The 22,117-nt window shown below is 48.0% G+C and overlaps 1 protein-coding gene across 2 annotated transcripts in view; it reads right to left on the bottom strand.

Moving 5' to 3' along the window:
- Elmo1 (engulfment and cell motility 1) overlaps positions 1-17,938 on the bottom strand; it is a 447,896-nt gene extending 429,958 nt beyond the window's left edge. The window contains exon 1 of one of the 2 annotated variants that reach the window (XM_042695082.1): positions 17,835-17,938. The gene's annotated coding sequence lies outside the window, so the exon portion shown is untranslated. Of the gene's footprint in view, positions 1-17,659; positions 17,799-17,834 lie in introns of those variants that run through there. The other variant, XM_042695081.1, reaches the window with a different exon arrangement.
- Positions 17,939-22,117: the final 4,179 nt, after the last annotated feature.

The following is a 22,117-nucleotide window of genomic DNA, read 5'->3' as shown; positions in this document are numbered from 1 at the left end:
AGGCAGGGAGGTCTTTGCCAATGAGGACAGACACAGAGAGGGTACTGCATTTTGGAAGGATTTGCACAGTGCCTAACTTTAAACCCTCACTGGCCAACTTGCCTTACCAGGTACCACCTTGGAACCAGACACAGAGCAAAGAGAAAGAGAGAGGTCCGGATGAACCACTCCAATGGCAATCCCAACTACAAAGGGGAGGTTTGTGTGAGACAGTTTTTTAGCTTATTATTATTATTTAGAGGTCTACTAGGGAAGAGCTCTAACACTGACTTACTATCCCCTTCCCCCCTCCAAAAAAACCAGCCCTGGATATACTTTAAATCTTTCCTAGAACTGCTTCTAGGGTTTGAAGATGGCTTCAATGTGTCCCCCAAGCCTCCCCTTACCCCCTAACCCCCTACCCCTGCTGCAGTGTGGCAATGTTAGGAAAGACTGAGGCCTTTAAGAAGCAGGACCTGAGGTGTACATTGAGAACATTACAGTTGGCTGCCAGTCCCAGCAAAAAGTAAGACCCCATCTCAATCAATAAGCCCCAAGTGACAGTTGACACCTGTTACCTCTGTTAAAGTTGGAGGATCAGTGTCTGAGACTAGCACGGGGTGGGGGTAAAATGCAAGACTTTGCCTGAAAAAAAACTTAAAAGCAGCAGCCAGGCACTGGTGGCTTACGCCAGTACTCCTAGCTACTCAGGAGGCTGAGATCTCATCACAGTTCAAAGCCAGCCCGGGCATAAAAGTCCATGAGACTGATACCCAATAAACCACCAGAAAATTGGAAGTGGCACTATGGCTCAAGTGCTAGGGCACTAGCCTTGGGCTGAGAAGCTGAGGGACAGCGCCCAAGCCCAGAGTTCAAACCCCATGACTGACAAAAAAAAAAAAAAGAACTTAAAAGCAAAAAGGCTACTGGCTTAAGAATAGAGTAACTGACTAGCTACTTTGAGACCCTGAGTTCAAATCCTAGCACCACCTTAAAGAGAAAGAGAAGTGAGGCCTAGTAGGAGGCTGTAAAGTCATGGGGGTCATAACCCAGGAAGGGATTAATACAGCTACCATGGGACCCGTCTGTGCTCTGGCTTCCAATCTCTCCTCTCCCTCTTCCTCCCTCCCATCTCTTTCTGCGTGTATTTCTGAACTGCAGTGCCAGCCACACTGGGTCTCCACCAAACCCACACCAGGGGCATGACCTGGAACTCAGGACTGTGAGATAAACAAACCTCTTTTCCTTATATGGAATGCAGCCCTGGGTGATTCATCATAGTGACACAGAACCGGCCAGCAGGAGAGACAGGGAGTAAACAAACACCTGAGTTCCATCTTTGCTCTCTCCCCCTGGGCACAGGAGCACAGACCACTCTGGTAGTGGAGGCTACTTCCTGAGAGGCCAGCAGGCCTTGCTACAGGAAGCATGTAAGAGGCCAACAAGAAGCAGCCTTGCCAGATACAGGGCCTCGACTCTGCACTCCAGAGTGGTGAGCCCCCATAAGCCTCTTTTCTTTATAAAGTTATCCAGCTTCAAGCTTTTCCTTACAGTAGCACAAAAGCAGACTCATGCTGAAACCTCAAAAATCACACTAGATCTGTATAAATGGAAAAGTTCCAGGCCAAGGGAATAAGAATTTCATCTGATTCATAAGAACCACCTATGGCCTCTCAATCAATACCCAGACTTGAACCTAGCCATACTCACAAAACGGACTCCTTGCAAGAGGAACCCTATTATACTGCCAGAAATGTAGTCTAAACTGAGAGAGAGCCTGTGTGCCTCTCACCTGTAATCTTAGCTACTCAGGAGGCTGAGATCTGAGGATCATGGTTCAAAGGCAGCCCAGGCATGAAAGTCCATGTGACTCCTATCTCCAATTAACCAACAGAAAAACGGAATTGGTGCTGTGGCTCAAAGAGGTAAAATACCTGAGTTGAAGCCCCAAGACCCACATACATACATACAAAATGATATTTGCCAATCCTTTCCTAAAGGACACACAACACACACACACACACACACACACAAAGTGCCTTTCCCCAAAGCAGCTATGTACCTGGAAGAAGGTGCTTGACTATTGTATTTAGAAATGGGGTCCCTGGAAGAAAGGGATGCTTGAATTACATAAGGTTATCAAGGTACAATATTGGTGATTTTATAAGAGGAAGAGACCAAAAGACATCCAGTCTGGCTTTCTAGGAACCATGGAAAGTTCCAGAAGACTCAAAGCATTACTGTAGCCCCCAGAGAAAAAAAGGGTTTGTGGGGGTAGGGAGACAGGTGGACTTTGGGATCATGTCTGTCTCCAGTTTCAGGATGCATAATTAGAACAGAGGTGGTCCCCAGGGCTGCCCCTGATCTACAGGATGGATAATTAGCACATATACACCTCAGCCACAGCAGCATCCCCACCCTGAGAGAGCAAAAGGCCCTGGGAGAGGCAGGAGACCCAAAGGCCCAGATTTGCTCTGCTTCCAGAGTGAACTCAGAAGACTCAGCTTTGGGGTTGGCCGTGTGTTCTGCTTGGCTTCAAAGAGGTGGGCGCAGCTCAGCCACTCAAGCATCAGGATAAACCATAGCGGCCTGGAAAGAGCCAAGATAAGATCAAGTTTCCACAGCTCAAGTTTCCATAGCTCACTGAAGCCCTTGGTAGCTACTAGGAAAATAATATGCAGTCATAGCCTAGAGACATAAATGATTGAGGCCATGGTGCTCGCCATGTGGATAACCACATGTGTAGGAGCCCCCGCCCTCCCCTGGCGTGGTTAGAGATGCCTGCTTCACCCACAGAAGTTGGGGCAGTGGGGGGGGGGAGAGAAAGGGGGGAAGAAAGAGCAGGCTGCTCTAAGGTAGGGACACAGGGCATAAATGGGGCTTGACTCAGAAATGCCTCTGTCCTCTGGAGCCCTGGTCTTCTGGTGTACGTGGTATGCATATGCAGGGCCTGTCTGCGAGCTGGAGATGGGGCTGTCATGAAGACCTCTGCTCTCCTCCTCTGGGGGGTCCTGATGTCCAGGACACTGAGAAACAGCAGAGCAACACCAAGACGGTGACAGAGGCCTGTGGGAGATGAGGACACCAGGACCTCTGACCTGACACAAACTCTGGCCCACAGCCTGAAGCTCTTCCCTGTCACAATGACCTGGAGCAGGATGGGTCTTCAACAAAAATGGGGAAGAAGGGCAGTCACATGGCAGGCAGGCAGGCAGGCAGGCCTGAGAGCAGAGGAGTGTGCCTGGGCCCCTGCCTGGCTCTCCTCGAAAAGCTCTCTATAATGGTCACAGTGCCTCATACCTGGGCATCAGCGCTTCCTTCTGCAACCTTTGCTGGCTCCACAGGGAACAGGACACACCTGCCAGTCTTCCAGAACACTGGGAGTCACCAGCCATCAGCCTCGGGGCGAGACAGCATGACAAGGCATTTGGAGATCAAGTATAGAGCACCTGGAAATCCTGGAAAACTCCCAGGAGGAAGACCACTGAGTGGCATACCAGACAGTAAGAGAAGCTGTGGGTTCCAGCCCTTCACTTAAGTGGTTTTCTTCTGCTAACCTACGAAACTGCTTGCTGTCTTCAGGTACTTTCTTTTTGAAATACAAGGGTTCAAACTCAGAGCCTTGTGCTTGCTAAGCAGGTGCTCTACTGTTGAGCCATGCTTCCAAAACTATTTTGTGTTGATTAATTTTAACATAGGGTCTTTCTTCCTTCCTGGGTGTATACCTGGGCCTCCATCCTCATATACTAGGATTCACATTGAGACTGAAATGACAGCCACATACTACCACACCCAGTGTTCACTTGAAAAGGGATCTTGTGAATGTTTCTGTCCAGGCTGGCAGAAACATGATCCTCCCAATCTGGCCCTCCCAAGTCACTAAGATTACAGGCATGAGCTGCAGTATCCATCCGCATGACTTTTCTGCCATTGCTATGTTTTTGCCATTAATGTTCATTTCACCCTGGTTTTACCCAACTAGAAATTCCAGGCTCCCCATACTGACTTGCTAGGGAACAGCCTGAATCTCAGCCTTACCACCACACTTCTAAGACAAATCTGGAGACAGTCAAGAGAACAGAGAAGTTAAAGAGAGCTGCCCCTTCCCAGAGAAAATTTCTCCTGGTGTCCAAAGCAATTCCCTACTGCAGCAATTCTGAGCTGAGCTCAGCCTCCTGCTCCAGACAGTAAAACAGAGCAGAGCCTCCCTATCCCACTCCTCATCAGACTCCTCCTCCTCCTCCCTGCCTGCCCATCTCACCCCTACTCACAGAGAACTGCTTCTCCCACAAAGGTGGCAAACTAAGAAGTAAAATATCTGAGATGCAGCCAGCATGAGCCAAGGAGCAGGGAAAGCTACAGAAGAAAAGGATTAGAAAATAAATTAGAAGAAACTCAAAAGGATTTAGAATGGATTCCAAGTGCAATGGAAGAAAATCCTGCCCAGAATTGGATGCGCAGGTCCAGCTTCAAACCCAGGCAGCATCAAGCTTGCACCCAGTCCAGGCCACCTGCCAAGGCACTCCCTGGAGACTCATAATTCCTTGGGAGCCTTTCTGGGTGATGCTTCTCAAAGAGGAGGCCAGGACTACCCAGACACTGGTTAAAATCTGGGTCCCAGTAATATTAAGGTGTTCTGAAGTTTGAGACCCAGAAACCAGGCCCATCATCATTCCTGAATGGTGACCGGGCCCCTCTAAATCACTCTTTTAAATGGCTACTGAAAATCCAAAGGAGACAGGAGTGGCTAAGCCGACAATTGTTAAGGCTCTCAGAATAGCAACTCTTCAGTCACACTGTAACCAATTTGAAATGATGGAAGACCTGGTCAAAGCAGAGATGTGATCCTGTCACTGCCCCTAGGAAGAAACACCAGACTCCCCAGGGTCCTTCAACTGAGACCTTGGCCCAGGGCCTGCCAGGAAGGAAAGTCTGTGAGACACTTATCTCCAATTAACCACAGAAAAAGCCAGAAGTGGCACTGTGTGGCTCAAAGTCGTAGAGCACTAGCCTTGAGCAAAACCTCAAGGACAGCACCCTGAGTCCAAGCAGAAAGGAGGGACTAGAAATGTGTATACTAGAAACAGTGTGTAAATGTTAGTTCCATGGAGATTAGCATACAGGGCTCAGATAAATGGCTTTTCAAGAAAACAGCTGTGGGAGGGAGACAGAAATCCAACTGTTTCACTCTCCAAATACACACCAGGAGAACACCTCCCATTTCCACATTTCTTTCTCTCTATGGAATCTTAGAATCTACAATGAAGCTTTTTATTTTCCCCAACCATTCCACCATAAAAGCCATTACTAAGGAACTAGTTAGTGCATGGGTACATGAACTGCTGCACGAGGAGCTGTTAAGCCTGTAAGAAGAGTAGAAGATGGCAAAGTAGCCCAACAAACAAAATAACCAGAAATAATGACCAGAAAGGGAATGAGGTCAGCCTCTAGCACAGGACCTTTTGCAAAGTACAAATTGGTATAATTCATTATCCTGGGACAATCGAGCTAGACAAGGTCTATACACTTAGAGCCATACTCATCCTCTTTTTATTTCTCTATTTTTTATTCTGGGAGTGATTTCTAATCTGGCTGACAATCTGATGAACTAGCTCAAATGAAGGAAGAAAGACTAACACCTTATCACCACCCACAGCCAATTTCAATAATCTCCTACCTACTGGAAAGTTCCAAGTAGTTCAAAGTGCAATGGTACACGAGGCACGGGTGGCTTATGCCTGTAATACTAGCTCGGTTGGAGGCTGAGATCCTCAGATCTCAGTTCTAAGACAGGACTGGCAGAAAAGACTGCAAGATTCTTATCTCCAATTTACTAACAAACAGATGAATGTGGAGGTGTGGCTCTAATGGCAGAGCACCAGCCTTAGTGAAAACTAAGCAAGAGCATAATGCTCTGAGTTCAAGCATTGGCAAGTACATGCACATTCACACACACACATATACACACACACACACAAAGTGTGATTATAACACCTGAGATTCCTTGACACACATGCAATCACAGGAAATCCAGCTTGAATGAATTAAATCCTTCATAAACAGCCCAGAAAACTGGAATGGAGATAATGGAGAGAATCTTACCAACATCCATTCTCTCCCTCCAAAGTAAAAATATAATAAAACAGCAGAATTTCAGGTTGGTTCAAGTGGAAGTAGAAGTAGGCCTCAGTTTGCCAAGACTTTTAGGGGTGAACAAACCAACTAGTAACAGGATTCATTACTCTAGTTCTTTTCATTTAGAACTGATTGTAATTCACCCTTGCCTATATGTCAGCAGGGCACTTCTGCATTCTTGAAGGAATTGCAAAGCAAAAATAATGAGTTGAGATTTTAGGAGGAACGATGAAATAGCCAATGTGGATCTTTAAGTGATTCTGGCAAATATCTGAATTAAGAACCTGAGTAGAAATTATAAAATGATTAACAATAACATCAACAGAACTGGCCAATATGATGCATTTGGGGCACTCCATTGGATTACATTTATCCACCTCAGCACCATGAGGTACACAGCTCAGACCACCTCTGTCTGAGAAAAGTAAAAACTGAGGTGGAAGGAGATAACTGAATTACCCCAATTGCCCAGCTGGTATACTCAGAAACAGACTTGAACCCTTATTTAGCTTTGACTTCAAAGACTCCTTCTTTCCCTATTCCCCAAATCTAATCAACCGGCAAATCCTTTAGTGTTCTTATCAATGCTTGGCTGAGAACATCAGGAGCAAATATCCACCTCTCCTGACCCATCCAGCATCAGCACATGGGGTGTCAGATGGGAAGTAGGGGAAGGCTGAACTGTTTTCAAATCACATTTTCACAGCAAGCACACTGCTGGATTGATTGATTGATTGATCTAGCAGAGACCATGGTGTTTACCTGGGTAGGCCTAGAAGACAGAAATTCACAGTTCACACTGGTCCGGATCTCTTCCTGCTGGCTGTATTATCTAATCTATCATCCTCCTGGTCTCTTGGGAGTGAAGAATTCTCAGGGAAATCCAATTGCCTCTTTCCCTCCCCTAAGATCCATTAGCTTTGTTTCCCACTCAATTCAAATGCCCAGCTCCCAGCAGAGCTGGCACGGGCTCTTCCAGACCTCCTTACACTGCTTGTAGAATTCCATGGGCATGTTATCTTCCTTAATACTCAGATCAGTTGTGAACTCCTTCCTCTACAAACAAACACTGTAAACATATATTTTTGGGGGGGAGGGGGCAGTCCAGTCGTGGGCCTGAACTCTGGGCCTGGGCGCTGTCCCTCAGCTCTTCAGCTCAAGGCTAGCACTCTACCACTTGAGCCACAATGCCACTTCTGGCTTTTTTTTCTGCTTATGTGGTGCTAAGGAATCAAGCCCAGGGCCTCATGCACGCAAGGCAAGCACTCTACCACTGAGCCACCTTCCCAGCCCCTATAAACATATATTTAGTATAAATTACTGCTGTCTTTCAACAGGTCTTCCTTTAATTCAGCACTCAAATCTATGCTCCACACAAGGAGTCCTCTGACCCCAGAATAAACAATGTAATCAAAGTGGCTGTCACATGGCTGACTGAATGGATGGATAGATGATAAATAGATGATGCATGGATGAAGGATGGATGCATGATGAATAGATAATGGATGATGGATTGATGGAGTATTATATAGCTCAATTAAAAGTATTTACATGAATCTTAAGTATATAACTCCTTCAGCCAGACCCAGAGGTAGCTCACACTTGTAATTTTTGCTACTTGTGAGTCTGAGAGCTAGAGGATCCCAGTTCAAAGCAAGCATAGGCAGAAAAGTCTAGGAGATGCCTTCTCCCAAAATAACCAGCAAAAAGCTTGGCTAAAGGCATGACTCAAGTGGTGGAGCACCAAACTACTAACAGTGAGGGCCAAGCCCTGAGTACTGCCAAAATACAATTATGTGCTTCTCAATTCTTTTTTCTTGTTCTTTTCTTCCTTCCTACCCCGACCTTGCAGGGCCTGGAACAGTAAGGCCTTATGCATGCTGGGTTTGCACATTTTCATCACCTACAACTCCAACACCTAGAAGAAATAAACCATTATCGTGTTTCTCCCATCAGAATGAAGGGAAGGTTTCTAGAACAGGTTCAGGTGAGGAATGGAACTGAGAAAGCATTTGTAACGAGTCTGTCACTGGGCATAAGTGAAGGCCAAATGTGGTACCAACACACCCAGTCCTTGGCCAGAGGTTTGCTTGGATGAGATTTGAGCCAACCTACTGTAAAAGCAACACACACCAGAGAAAATGGGATTCAGTGGCTGTCAGAACTGTTTCTCTGCTGCTGACCAACTTCCATTGGAAGCTTGAATGTGTGTAGATGTGTGCATCTGACACACTCAGCACCTACTTATCACCTAGCATATGGAAGAGTCTCATTACCCCAAGTCAAAAATGTTTAATAAGTAAGTGGTAACTTCTACAAGTGGCCATAGGAAGAACTAGGACATGAATCCACTGGAAAAGTCTGGGCCACGGTGAGGCAGCACGGATCGGGATGGGCTGGAGTCATGGAGAAACCATCCTTACTGAGTCTTATTGGAATTCACTTCTTGCTCAGCCAAAATATGTGCAATCTGCCCAAAACCCTTCAACTGGCTCTACCTCCCAAGCCACAGGATTCCTGAAGGGCCCAGGGTAAAGCCGCCTGTGATTATACATTTAAGTAAAAGAGCCCTAACACACACACATACACACACACTTATTTGAAAATGCATTGCACTTCAAAATCAAGGCTAATTGTGTGTAGCAGCCTGGAAAAAAATAGCTCACACAGGACTTCAAAGCCACCGAACCCCAGAACCCTAAACCCTGGCAATTTCAAACTGAAAATGAAAAGGTTCAGAGGACAGAAGGAAGGAAGGAAGGAAGGGTGGAGGGTTGGTATGGGGCTGTGACTTTTGAGAAGGCTGCTTGGGGAAGCTCAGCTATCAACAGCCCAGGGATGCAGCTTAAACCACCAGACGCAAGAGCCAGAGAGACAAGGTAAACAAAAGGCATGTCATTATATAAGAGAAGAATGTGGCTGGGTTAGGACACAAATCTCCACAGGCAAACTGGGTAAAGATTTCACACAAATGGGGTCAGGTACTGGTGGCTTATGCTTGTAATCCTAACTACTTAGGAAGGTGAGGTTTGAGAATCACACTTCAAAGCCAGCCTGGACAGAAAAGTCCATGAGATTCTTAGCTCCAATTAACAAGCAAAAAGCCAGGAGCCAGAAGATAAGGTATACCTCAGGTGGTAGCCTTGAAAGAAAAAAACTCAAGCCCCAGTGACAACCCAAAATAAATAAATAATGAATTTAATTTAATCAAATACACAAGTATCTCCAGCCTTCTGCTGAAATATTTTGGGGACACTAACCAAGTACCAATATCCATTACTACCCAACTAGCCAAGAAGACTTGAGAGACAGAGAACAGATGTCTTTTGTTTTTGACTTGGGCCACTAAGTAAGCCATGCTGGGCCAGTTACCCACCCTCCTCCATCCATCTTAATCTTAGCCTCTAAAGGTGGCTGTAAACTCAGTCACCAGCACTCAGAATCCAAACCTTGTTAGAAAACTAGACTCAAACTCACCGGTCACCACTTCTTCCTTCCACCATCATGTAGGTAAGTTAAGAAAAAGAAACAGGAAGGTCAAAATTGCAAAGCACTTAGGAAATGTTAGGAAGACAATAGCCAGTTAGGAGTGAAGGAAACTGGGGGGGAAATGTGGAGAACCTAAGGAAAATACAACACACAATACACAATACACAAAGGGCAAAGAACCCAAGGAAAATTAAGTGAACGAAAGGGGAAAGCCACGGTGTGGGAATCTTCCACATGGGAATCCTCCTCCTAGACTCCAAAGAATGAACATGAAGCTTACACCTGCTGCAGAAAGCCTAGATGGTCTAATATCACACAACTGCTCTCACTTCTTAGGGAGAACAAAGCAGGGTTCTCAGCTAGGCAGGAGCGGGGAAAGGCTGCTCCCCAGAAGACAATCTGGAAAGTGTAAACACATTTTTTGTTATCCCAACACAATAGGAAGCCAGCCCCCAGGAAGTGGGGAGGGGGGAACTTCTTGGTTATAAAGCTTGAAATGTCAATAGCATTGAGACTCAGACTTTGTGAAATAGAGGGCCAATTTCAAGAGCAGTTCTGCAAGTAGAGAAAGAAGGCTACCAGAGACCTGAGCATCCCCCATGAGGAAAGCCATCCTGCCTAACAGACTCTGTATTCATCTATGGTTGAAAACAGCAGAGGCACCCTGGGGCCTATGCTCCTCTCTTCAGCATGACTCAGTGGCCTGTAATCCTAGCTACTCAGGAGGCTGAGAGCTGAGGATCCCTGTTCCAAGCCAACCTGGACAGGAAAGTCCATGAGACTCTATCACCAATTAATCACCAAAAAGCCAGAAGTGGAGGTGTGTCTCAACTGGTAGAGCACCAGGAAAAACCTAAGAGAGAACTTAGCCCTGAGTTCAAGCCCCAGTACTGGCACAAAAAGGGTAAGAAAAAAATACACATTCATTCTTCATGACAAATGGTTTTCCTTTTGATGAATTAAATTGCACTCTGGCTCACATGCCAGAGTACACCTATCCTGGGCTAGGCTGATGGGCACACTGTCCCTAGGGGAAGGTGAAAGCCAAGGTCATCTGAAGAATGGCACATCCAAAGAGGAGTCAGCTCTGCAGAGCACTGCCTCAGTGGCAGCAGGCAGCCCTGGTTTCCATGGCAACCCGGATAACATCCCCCACAAGCAACAGCATTCATTTTTTTTTGTTTGTTTGTGTTGTTTCTATTTTTTTATGATGCTGGGGACTGAAGCCAAGGTGGCATGCAACTTGAGCAACTCCCTCAGCTGAACCAGACCAATTTCCTCCTCATGATCCTCCAGCTTCAGCTTCTTGAGTAGCTGGTGCTAACAACCACCAGTACTCACTGAGCATTTCTATCAGCATGCAGGAATGAAGATCCTCCCCAGAAGCTACTACAGTAAAAGTCTGAATCAAGCATCCTACTCTCTGAGGTTGGCAAGTCCAAGAAAACCAACAAGAGAAGCAATCAACCAGCGCATGCAGACATCAGGATGTAGAGGAGGAAAAAAAGGTAGCAGAAAAAAAGATTCAAAAGAATTGGCTTTAGGCTCAGATCCCCTCTCCAAATACCCCTGGGACATTTCACCCCTCTAAGCCCTAGGTATAAGGTGATTATGTGCACACTCTCCTGTTGCCTCCAAATTAATTGCATGAGGGAAAAGGGTTCCTGTCCAGGGGAAGAATCAACTCCACACTGGTTCTCCAACCCATGTGCTAGTGCTTACAGACCCACCATCCCGCCAAATACTGCCCTTTGTGCAGAAATACAGTTCTCCCGGGAGCGGAACAAGTACCAAGTTTCTAGCATTTTCAGCTGAGGAAAAGTTTTGTTTCTACATTATTAACTCTTACAACTAAAATAGCACAAACTGTAGCCTCAATTCTTAAAATTGTGGTTCCAATAATAATCTTGCTCCATTTCTGGAAGCCAGTGTTAGGGGAAGTGGGGGAGAGGAAAGGGGGCCTCAGAAACCTTGAGCAGCATCTCCTTCTATTTATACATGTGACTAATTTCTCCACTCACCACTATGCCAGGTTGTGCCTGTGGTTAATTCCGTTTGGTGAGTTAGCTTTCCTGTGCCCACACGTACTTCTATCTCCTCCTACTCTACTCTCCTGTCACCAATCCCCTGACACCACCCTCCCCCCGTCCTGCCCAAGCTTGAGGACAGTGACAAAAATCTCCTCAAATGATCCGTGCACTGACTTTGTGAAACGTCAAACGATACACTGCAAAGACACAGGCCGTTAATTTAATAGTAGATGGTGAGAACTGAAGCCTGTCAGGCTTCAGTTGTGGTTATGATAGGTAGGTCACAATAGCTAATACTCACACAGCCTAAGTTATGCTCAGAACTGACTGAGCAGAGCAACCTGTGTGCATGCTGCACATGAGCTGGCTTTGCTTTACCTGAAAACACAACGCTGACATACTGGAAGGCTGGGGGCCGGGTAATGTCCAAGGTCACACTGGAACTCTGGATGGAGGGCTGGCTTTCACATCCTTATGTTTTGGACAGTGCTGAAGTTGGAAACCCTTGGCTTGTTTCTTTAGATAAAGGGTCTCAAGTTCTGACTGGCTGAAATGCCTAACTGAATCACATACAGCAGCACTGTGGCTGCTAGCAAGAGATATTTGCCAGGGTCTCTGCAAATCTCTTAATTAAAATCACATATATGGTAACTACTTAGCATAAAATATGAAAAGGAAGGCAAGGCAGAATGAATTTCCAAAGATCTCCAAAGTTCTAAACTAACAGACAGACTTACTTCTAAGTTCAGTAACTAAGTAATTCTGTACCACCATAGTGAAAAGCATGTCCTTGGGTCTCTGATCCCTCCAGGAGGGCGATGTTTGGGCCTAGCACACTGCTGTGTTCCATAAGCAGACAGAAAAATCAGGAGGATCTAGGGTTCAGGTAAGCCCAGGCCAAAAAGATGTTGAGACTCCTACCTCAACAGAAAATTCAGCAGGGAACAGCAGTGTGCACCTGCCAGCCACCAGCAGTCCATTCACACCAGCAGGGATGAAAAGTGAGACCCTATCTCAAAAAATAACTACAGAAAATAAAGAACTAAGGGCCTGAGTCAAATGGTAGTGTGCCTGCCTTGCAACACAAAGCCCTGACTTCAAACTTGAACATACAAGAAAAAAAATTGCTTTAAAAGAGGCATTTTTTAAAGTTAAGCCAATGACTGACACTACTCTTGCTTCAAGCTTTAAAAATAGTGACTTTTACAGATTAAACCAATAGCACATGGTCCACAGGAAACAGCCATGTCTTTCTTATTTCAATATTCCCCACAGAATCACTACAAAGTGTAGTCTACACTAAAAAGTGTAGACTCCTAGAACTTCCTGGATTATTAAAAAAAAAAAATTTTAAAAAAAGTGAGGCCTAGAATGTGGCTTTGTGGTAGAGTGCTTGCTAAGCATGCATGAAGCCCTGGGTTTGATTCCTTACCAGAAGTGGTGCTGTGGCTCAAGTAGTAGAGTGCTAGCCTTGAGCAAAAGAAGCTCAGAGACAGTGCATAGTCCTTGAGTTCAAGACCCAGGACTGGCAAAAAGGGGGAAAAAAAAAAAACACTGTTGATCACACCTGTAATTCTAGCTGCTAAGGCGGTTGAGTGTGAAGCAGCAGTAGCACACAAACCCCAGCAAGATCACAAGGTTCTGAGTTTAAATCCCAGCATGGTATTTTACACACACACACACACACACACACACACACACACACACACAGCACATATCAAGCCATACATTGGTCAATAAGATGGAGTGTGTGCACAGGGTGAGACCAGGAGGATATTCTTAGGAGAGGATCACAGAGGCTCAACAGCTATGTACATCTGGTCATATAAAATAATATTTATCAAAATGAACTCCAGGAAAAATGGGTTTTTTTTTCCTTTGTTGCTGTTTTCATTTTCCTTTCCTCTTGTCTTGTTCATTTATCTGTCTTTGGGAGGGTAAGGAGGGCACAGAAATGGAGGGACAAAGGATGAGCAAATGCAGCAGGAGTGTTCACTACACAATGTTGAAAATGGACTCTACAACTTGTTGGGTGGGGACTAGAGGGAAAAGTGGGGAGAACGCAAGAGAAGGGATGACATTGTCCAAAAGAGAATGCACTCGTTACCTGACTTATGTAACTGTGACCCCTCTCTACATCACCTTTATGGTAACAATATTTTTTAAACCCAGTGTATATTTTCTGAAACAATTTCTCCTCTGCTCACCTCCACTGCAGGTTTTATCATTTATTTATTTATTTGCTTATTGTGCCAGTACTGGGGCTTTAATCAGGTCCCAGGCCTTGTCCCTTGTGTTGGTGCTCTAACCCTTGAGAGCCACACCTCCACTTTAGGCTTTTGATGTTTAATTGGAGATGAGGACTCTGGGACTCTCCTAAATGTGCTGGCCTCAAACCTTGGTCCTCAGATCTCAGCCTCCTGAATAGTTAGAATTACAGACCTGAGCACCCATGCTGGGCCTATTGCATATGTTAAATGGCTAGCCTGAACCTACAAAATTAGTATCGTCATGTCACATCCTCCTTAAGCATGCAAGCCCTAGCCTAGTAGACTAGACAGAAGCCAAACTGAATGTGCCCAACTGTCCCAAGCACCTTCTGCTCTGCAAGGCAGCCAGGTTGAACAATTCCCAACCTTTTCCGAATTCAACAGAATGTCTGCTAAGCCAAGCTCTCTGCTTGGATGGCTGGGGGCACTCAAATGTGGTTGCTGAGCTTTGGTAACAAAGCTTAATGGACCAACTGTCTCAGCTGAGGCAGGGGAAAAGTTCCTACCCTAAGGATGCCCCCCTCTCAACTTCAGTGTTAGACAAGATGGTAGTGTCTGCTCCAGGCAGCTCCCGCCCACAGCCACATCCTCTGGGCAGGGGCTTTAAAGCCCTCCCTTTCCAGCCCCTCCTGCCCTACCCACTCACACCAAACAACTCAAAGGGGATTAATTAAGCAAAACACTCAAACTCAGCCTTATCCTGAATCCTGTAATTTCAGAAAGATTATGACTTTGCACACTGTAAAAGCTCTTTATCTGCTTTCTCCTTTTCATTTTTCTTCTCCCCGGGGCATCTCTCCTGTCTTCTCCTCTGGAGTTGTCTGCACCCAGCCTGGACGCCTGCCTCCCCGCTCCCTTCCATGGCTGGGAGACCATGTGACACAGTGGGTAAATGGCCCTGGGATGATGCTATTAACAATAATGACATGTTTTGGCTTTGAAGTCCTGTCCACAAAATAAAGGATGCAATAACAGACCAAGAGTAGTTATGTGTTTTCACTCTCCGAGGAAATCACCTCCTGGCCCCTTTCTTGTCTGAGATTCTAAGGGAGGAGGGGGCAAGTCAGTAGAGGGTCTGAAAGAATAGTGGCCACCAACAGACAAGGGCCAGGCTTCTCATCTGCTCTGGATGCTACAGGGTCTCTTTCCCTGGTGAGCCCCTCCCTACACAGGCATCTCTCAGTCAGTCAACAGACATTTAAGGAGCATCTACTAAGGGCTAGGAATTCAATGTGTAAACATTTCAAGGTATTTTCCTCTAGAAACTTCCATTCTAATGGGAGAAAGACAATAAACAAACAAGTAAATGTATCATGCCAAAAGGGGAAAATGCTAAGAGAAGAAAAGTGAGAGCAGCAGAGGACTATGCAAGGCTGCTTATTTATTATTTATTCAGTTGATTATGTATTTATGGACACTAATAGGGCTTGAACTCAGGGCCTGGGCACTCTTCCTTAGCTTGTTTGCTAAAGGCTGGTGTTCTGCCATATGAGCCACACTTCCACTTCAGGCTTTTTGGTGGCTAATTGGAGGTAAGAGCCTCAAGGACTTTCTTCTTCATGCTAGCCTTGAGCTGAGATCCTGAGAAGTTGGCCTCCTGAATAACCAGGATTGGAGGCATGAACCACAGACACCTGACTTCTGGTAGCTGTATTAGATGGAGTGGTCAGGGCAACGGTGTAAACTCACAATTCAGCAAACCAAAGTAAAGGAAATAAGGGAATGAGCCACCTGGCCTTGTGGGAGAAACCGACTCATGCGCAAAAACAGAATGTGCAAGGCCCTGGGCTGAGAACTCAGTGAACAAGAAAAATGGGATGTGCTCAGCATGGTTGTACTGGACAAGGGCTATCTGTGTTGTGGGGCATATGCCATCCAGCACTGGGACCACCCATTCTGCAGCTAGTTGCAGGTCCTGAGTTTCCCCAGACTGCTGCCTGAGCCTACAGCTGGCTGACACCTCCCAAGAGTCTGGTTCCTATCTTTCCCCACAAGTCCAGCCCCAGCCCCAGCTGGAGATCCCATTCTCATTCTTTCACAGATTACCAGTTCATTTAATTTAACAACAACACACGCAAGAAACTGAGGACACCCAAAATGGGAAAGGCAGCAGGCCACAGGAACTTTTCAATTGCACACTTTAATACATAGGACAGATATTACTGTCAAGAGTAGAGGGTTAAAATTAAGTGTGCTGTATGTCTGCTGAAGATCTGACCGGGTAACTTAGCAGGCTCCCCAGTTCTGCAAATGAGGGGACACAAATCCTTGAAACAACCTTGGCAACACGCAAACCTGGAGCAGAGAAGGCCCCAGTAGCTTCTGGCAGCTTTTGCAATCTCTAAGTGCAGAGGACTGGACCAGGCTCTCGGGTCCCTAAATTGCTCTCAGAGAATGCAGATTCTCAATTACTCTTGTTTTCTAGCTATCTTCTTTCAATGCTCAAATTTTCCCACTGTCCCTAACCTCAAGTCACAGGCAGGAGCCTTTGCCTCTGGGCCACAACCCCCTCTCTAGGGTTCTGGGACATCCTACCCCTGACAGTGAGATCCAAAAGTCCCAGCATAGGTGGGAGGCCTGTGCAGGCTGAGCCCTGGGGAGCTGTCCAGGGCCCTGGGCTGGCCCTGCGGGGACCTGCCCTGCTGCAGGAAGGCCCTTTGGCAATAAGCCAGGGCTGCTCCTGAAACCAAAGGCCCCTGACCCTCCTGACCAACTTCAAAGAACCCCGGGCTGGACAGAATCAGTGGGAGGGGAGGCCCTGGCGGTAGAGCCCCCCCTCCCAGCGCACGCGCTGTGCGTGCGGGAGCGCGCACCAACACGCCCCACACTCGCGCACTCGCCTCCGCGCGCTCCCGCCCTCGGCTCCGCACGGACTTTCTTGGCCCCAAGCTCAGCCTGGGACCGGAGGCGTTATTTCCTCAGCCCTCGAAGGCGCCCCTGGACCACCGAGGCCACGCGCTCTGCTCCGGCTCCGGGCCCACTACCGCCGCTGCCGCGTCCTGCGGGGTGCGCCCGGCGGGTCCACGCCTCCTGCCCCGGGTCACCGCGAGCCCCCGCCGCCCGCACGGACCCCAGCGGGGCCCGCGGCGTGTCCCCACGGGGGGGAGTTTGCGGGGATCGCAGCTGTCCGCCGCGCCCCCTGCGCCCCCTCTCCCCCCCCCCCCGGCCCCATCCACCGAGCCGACCCGGAACGCGCTCCCGGGCGCTGCTCTGCTCCACACAACCCAGAGCCCGGCCCAGGTCCCCGCCAGCCGCGTCCGGAGCAGCTGCCCGGGCTCCGGACTCCGGCGTCCCGACGCCCCGCGCCGTGGCGCAGCCCCCGCGCCCCGCGAGCCAGTCCCGGTGCACACGTCTCGCTGGGTCCCCGGCCCTGCGCCCCGGCCCGGGACGCCGCACCCCCACTCCCGCACTCGGCGCCCAGACTTCCCCCAAGTCCGGAGCTCGGCGGGCGCGTCCCGGTCATCGCCCGTGGGCCCCCGGAGACAGAGGGGAAGGCGGGAGGATCCAAGCCCGCCCTGGCCCGGGCCCCCTATCCGCCGGTCCCACAGCCCCTGCCCCGCTCCGGCCCCTCCCCGTCCGCCCTGAAGCCCCCAGCCGGCCCTCCCCAACTTCCCTCGCCAGTCCCCTCCCCTCGCACCCCGGAGCCCTCCACGCTGACCCCCGGCCCCCTCCCCGCCGGCCCCGGGAGCCCTCTCCCCTCTCCGCCGGCCCGAGGTCAGCGACCCCGCGCGGCGCGGGCCAGGAAACTTTACGAACCTGCCCGGGGTCTCCGGACAGCGGCGGCGGCGGCAGGGATTCCCGGCATCCGGAGCCCCGGCGACCCCCGCACAGTGAATTGGGGCCCCGCGGCTCTGCGGCCCGGCCGGGCGGGCGGCAAATCGCTGCTCCCCGCCGGTCCCCGCCGCTCCGCTCTGTCGGCGCACGCACTTACTCTCCGGGTCGGGCGGCCGCCGCTGCTCTCACTTCCTCTTCCTCCCGCCTGCTGGCCGCAGGCTCCGTCTGCATCTGCGAAAGGCATCGCGGGCTCCTCGGCGAACTCCCGCCCGCCGCCCGGCGACGCTGCCCCGGGGCCGCCGCCGCCCCCGGCACCTGTGCTCGGACGCGCGCCCCGCGCTCGCGCCCCCGCCCGCGGCCCGCCCACCGCGCCGAGGGCCGGGCCCGACTTCCCCAAGTCCCCCACCTCACACTGAGGGAACGGCCACAGCCCGCGCCCAGACTGCGCTCACGCACCGAGGGCGCAGGGAGAAGGCTGGGCCACCAGCCGCCTCCGGCCGCCAGCAGCGCCTGCAGCTCTGCACAGGCTTCCATTCAGCCTCGCACTCGGAGACGACTGCGGGGCTTCACTCAGCTTCTCCCCTTCGGCAGGGCAGAAACAACACAGAGCCGGTTGTCCTGCGTGTGCTCAGTCACTGGAACGACCACCATGTCTCTCCACCAAGCAGCCACCTCCTGAAGTTTGCACCTTGCATAGAAAACCATGTGTTCTCCTCACCTGCCGGGAACTGGATTTAGAATAAATTCTTTCATCCAAACAACCTATTTTCAAAGCAGTGACGCCCAGCCTAGCTGGCACAGAGGAATGACAGCTGCTGGAACATTCAGGAGAAACACCTATGCTGTGCAAATGCGGAAATCCCTGCTTCTCTGGAAAAGGCCCAGGTGCTGGCTAGACTTTCTCTGCTAATGGTGAAAGTGGTAAGGAAGCACAGCCTTGAGGGATCAGAGTCTAGGGGAGAAGGCAATGCTCTCTGCCTTTCTCCCTCTCCCTCTCTTTCTCTCTCCTGCACGCTCCTGCACATACACACATACACACGATTTATATTTTAACCCTGTTTGCTAGCACTATTGAATACTTGAAATGAGGAGTCCTGAAAAGTTTTCTAGATGTAAAACAAGCCCAAGATTTAATATGAAAAAAATGGGATGCAAGCTAGCTGAATTGATTTTCATGTTGATTGTATCATTTCAATAACTGAAAATGTTTACAGTTTGGAACTAAAAGGTCAACTTAGTTAATATATCAGTTTAAGATGTAAATATATAAAATTTAAATTGATTTCCTCAATTTTGTTCCACACATTCTAATGCACTATTAGGAACTATCAGTGATCTAGGCCCTGGATATAGGGAGGCAGGCTTACAAGTGGAAATGCCTGAGTCCAAGGTAGCTATAAGGCAAGTACTTAAAAGTAGGAAGATTCTAGGAAAGGAAAAGAACTGAATAGTAATGCCATAATAATAACAGTCAACAGAGTGACTAAAAATGAGGCGAGAATATGTTAGAAGCAACCAGTCAGTGGTGAGTTTGCTAGTGGTACAATGAGATGCATGAAGTGAGAAATATGGATCTGGTCAACAACTGTCTAGCTAAGGCTTGCAGAGACTTCATCTTCAGTTCAGCCACCTGTGAGCAGTCAGATGATGGGACTACTGTAGTCCATCTCCCTGTAAAATGTGGTCCACTCTGCCCCATGCAAACAAGATGGCTTAAGTTGCATCCTTCTTTCTACCTCTCTCTGGTCTCCTAGGATGAAATCCAGCCACTCAGTGTCTCCCTGTAACCACAGATTAGGTTAAAAACAAACAAACAAACCAAAAGTTAGATACCATTTGATGCCCCAGTAGAGATTCTGGGGTTCCTGCTGCCAAGGGGGAGAAACATTCTCCAACCCTGAGGTTCATCCAATATTAACAATGCTCTTAACAGTACATCTCCAAACCTTATTTTCCTGATGAAGACATTTAGACATGCTATCTGGTGTCCTGAAGGAATTCGCTGGTGGTCAGGAATGTCACTATAGGGTGGACAATGTCCTGTTGTCATGGATAAGGGCTCATCTTACCACCTGGCTGTTGAATATAAATCCTTGCATGTCCCTAGGTTGTTATTCTGTGCAAATCAGCAGACCCCTGGGATGAAAACTACCCCCAACTGGAAACATTGCACAAAGACAAAATGACTTAACTCTGTGGAGTTCTACAACAAGGCCACACAAGGAAACACTCAATAAATGTGCGCTGAGCTTTTGCCAGTGTCTACACCAGTCTGCTGATAGACAAGTCACATTGACAAAGTCTCAAAAACAGAGCAGCATCTGCTCACTCTTTCCACCTTGCTGTCTTCAGGTTTGTGGTAGCAAGGAGCCTGCCATTGAATAAACACTGTGCATGCACAGGGTGCCTAGGGTTCAGTCTTGTACTGTGGATGCATGGTTCATTTTTCTATAGAGTCATGCCACCTTTCAACAAATGTAAAATTTCCACTTGATCATTTCAGCGAAACACATTAACTTTTTTTTTTTTTTTTTTTGTCGATCGTGGGGCTTGAACTCTGGGCCTGGACACTGTCCCTGCACTCTTCAGCTCAAGGCAAGTACTTTACCACTTGAGCTAGAATGCCGCTTCCAGTTTTCTAGTGGTTTATTGGAGATAAGAGTCTCACAGACTTTTCTGCCCGGGCTGGCTTTGAACTGTGATCCTCAGATCTCAGCCTCATGAGTAGCTAGGATTACAGGTGTGAGCCACCGGTGCCCGGCTACACATTCACTTTTACCTTGCTCTTCAGCCCCACTTGATTTTTTGGAAGCCAATTTTCATAAAATCAAAGCCAGGGAAACTGACACTCAGCAGCTGATATAAAGATGTAGACACAACTGACCACCGGCCAGCGCTGCCTTGAATGCCTGCCTCCACCCAGCTTCAGAATGGGCACTGGGATTTTCAACTTCAGTGTTGAAATTTCTTTTTCTTTTTTTAATTGCACTTGGTCAAACCCTTGTGTGATAAATCCACAAATAAGGCAGACTTATTGTGTCAGCCTCCATCCACTGCAGAAGGAACAATCCTGTCTCAGTACTGGTTGGAGCTCGGGATATTCAGCATGGGGTCACGTATTGTACTGTTGGTGGGAAGAAGACTCCAAGTGGACTGATGATCTGCACCTTTAGTCAGACAACTTGGGCAGGGCTTGGACTCTGAACAGATGGCCCATTTTCATGGACACTTGAATGTATAGGGAAGTTCACCCCAGATCTCCTCTGTAGGGCCCACCCATATCAGTCTCCTGATAGGAGGAAGAAAGAGAGCAAGTAGAGACAGATGACTAGAAAAAGATCTGAGGATCACATTTGAAGCCAGCCTGGGCAGGAATGTCTATGAGACTCGTGTTTCCAATTAAGTACCAGAAAAGCTTGAAGTAGAGCTATGGCTCAAGTTGTAGAGTAATTGCCTTACCAAAAAACTTCAGGCACAGTAGCTAGGCCCTGAGTTCAAGCCCCAGGATTATCACCAAAAAGGAAACAAAGCAACAAAAAAAACCTGTGCTTTGTTCATTGCTGATGGGTAGAGAGGTATTCAGATCTAAACACAGATTTTTACCCTTTCTGGGGGTTCAAAATTTTAAAATAAGAGAAGTGGGACATTAACAGAATGTCACCACAAAACTCCTAAAGTGAGCAACTGGCCTGTTATGTTTTTAATCAATGATCATGACAGGTATTGATCGAGCACTCACAAACACTCATTCTCAACCCATTCAGTAAAAACACTTATTGGGTTTCAAACAGGACTCATGTATTTATAATACATTTAGTAAAAAGCTTCAGAATTCAGTCCCAGCTCACAATCAGGTTCCATCATGAGTTTGTTCCTCTTTCCTGTGTTGGATATAAGGCTTCTCCTATCTGTCCCAGTTCTCAATAACTTGGAGAGAGAGACAGAGACAGACAGAGACACAGAGATACAGAGATCAGTTCCAGGAAGCTATTGCACCAGAGATAATGAAGTCTATGCAGCAGGCACCTGCAATCTTGAGCCACAGGTCAGTCCTTGAACAAGCAGGGAGGCAGAAAGTTCTGCTGCAAGCAAGCAAGCAAGCAAGCATTTCTTCACTGGTCATTCACTACTTCAACGTGCAGAAAATGCTTTAAATATGACTACTAGCATGGCATAAGGAGGCCCCAAGACTGACAAGAGAAATCTGGCACTTCCATTCTAAGACGATAGATATAAATGGATACATCAATAACTAAGGAATGTAATATCTGGGGAAGGAGAGGAGATTGCAGTAGATAGCCTGCCCTCCATTGGCTCTACCTGAGATGAGGCCTGAAGTTCAGGTGCGTGAGGCAATGTGAGACTCAAGCAAGGAAAGGAAGTAGGTTGGTGATAGGGAGGATTCTTGGCAAACACATGCTTTTGTAGGAAGTCTATAGA

The sequence above is a fragment of the Dipodomys spectabilis genome, unplaced genomic scaffold (genome assembly GCF_019054845.1).
Source record: "Dipodomys spectabilis isolate Male_0828 unplaced genomic scaffold, ASM1905484v1 ptg000178l, whole genome shotgun sequence".
Lineage (NCBI taxonomy): Eukaryota > Metazoa > Chordata > Mammalia > Rodentia > Heteromyidae > Dipodomys > Dipodomys spectabilis.
The sequence above is the reverse complement of the archived record's forward strand: the minus strand, read 5'-3'. Positions and strand labels throughout refer to the sequence as shown.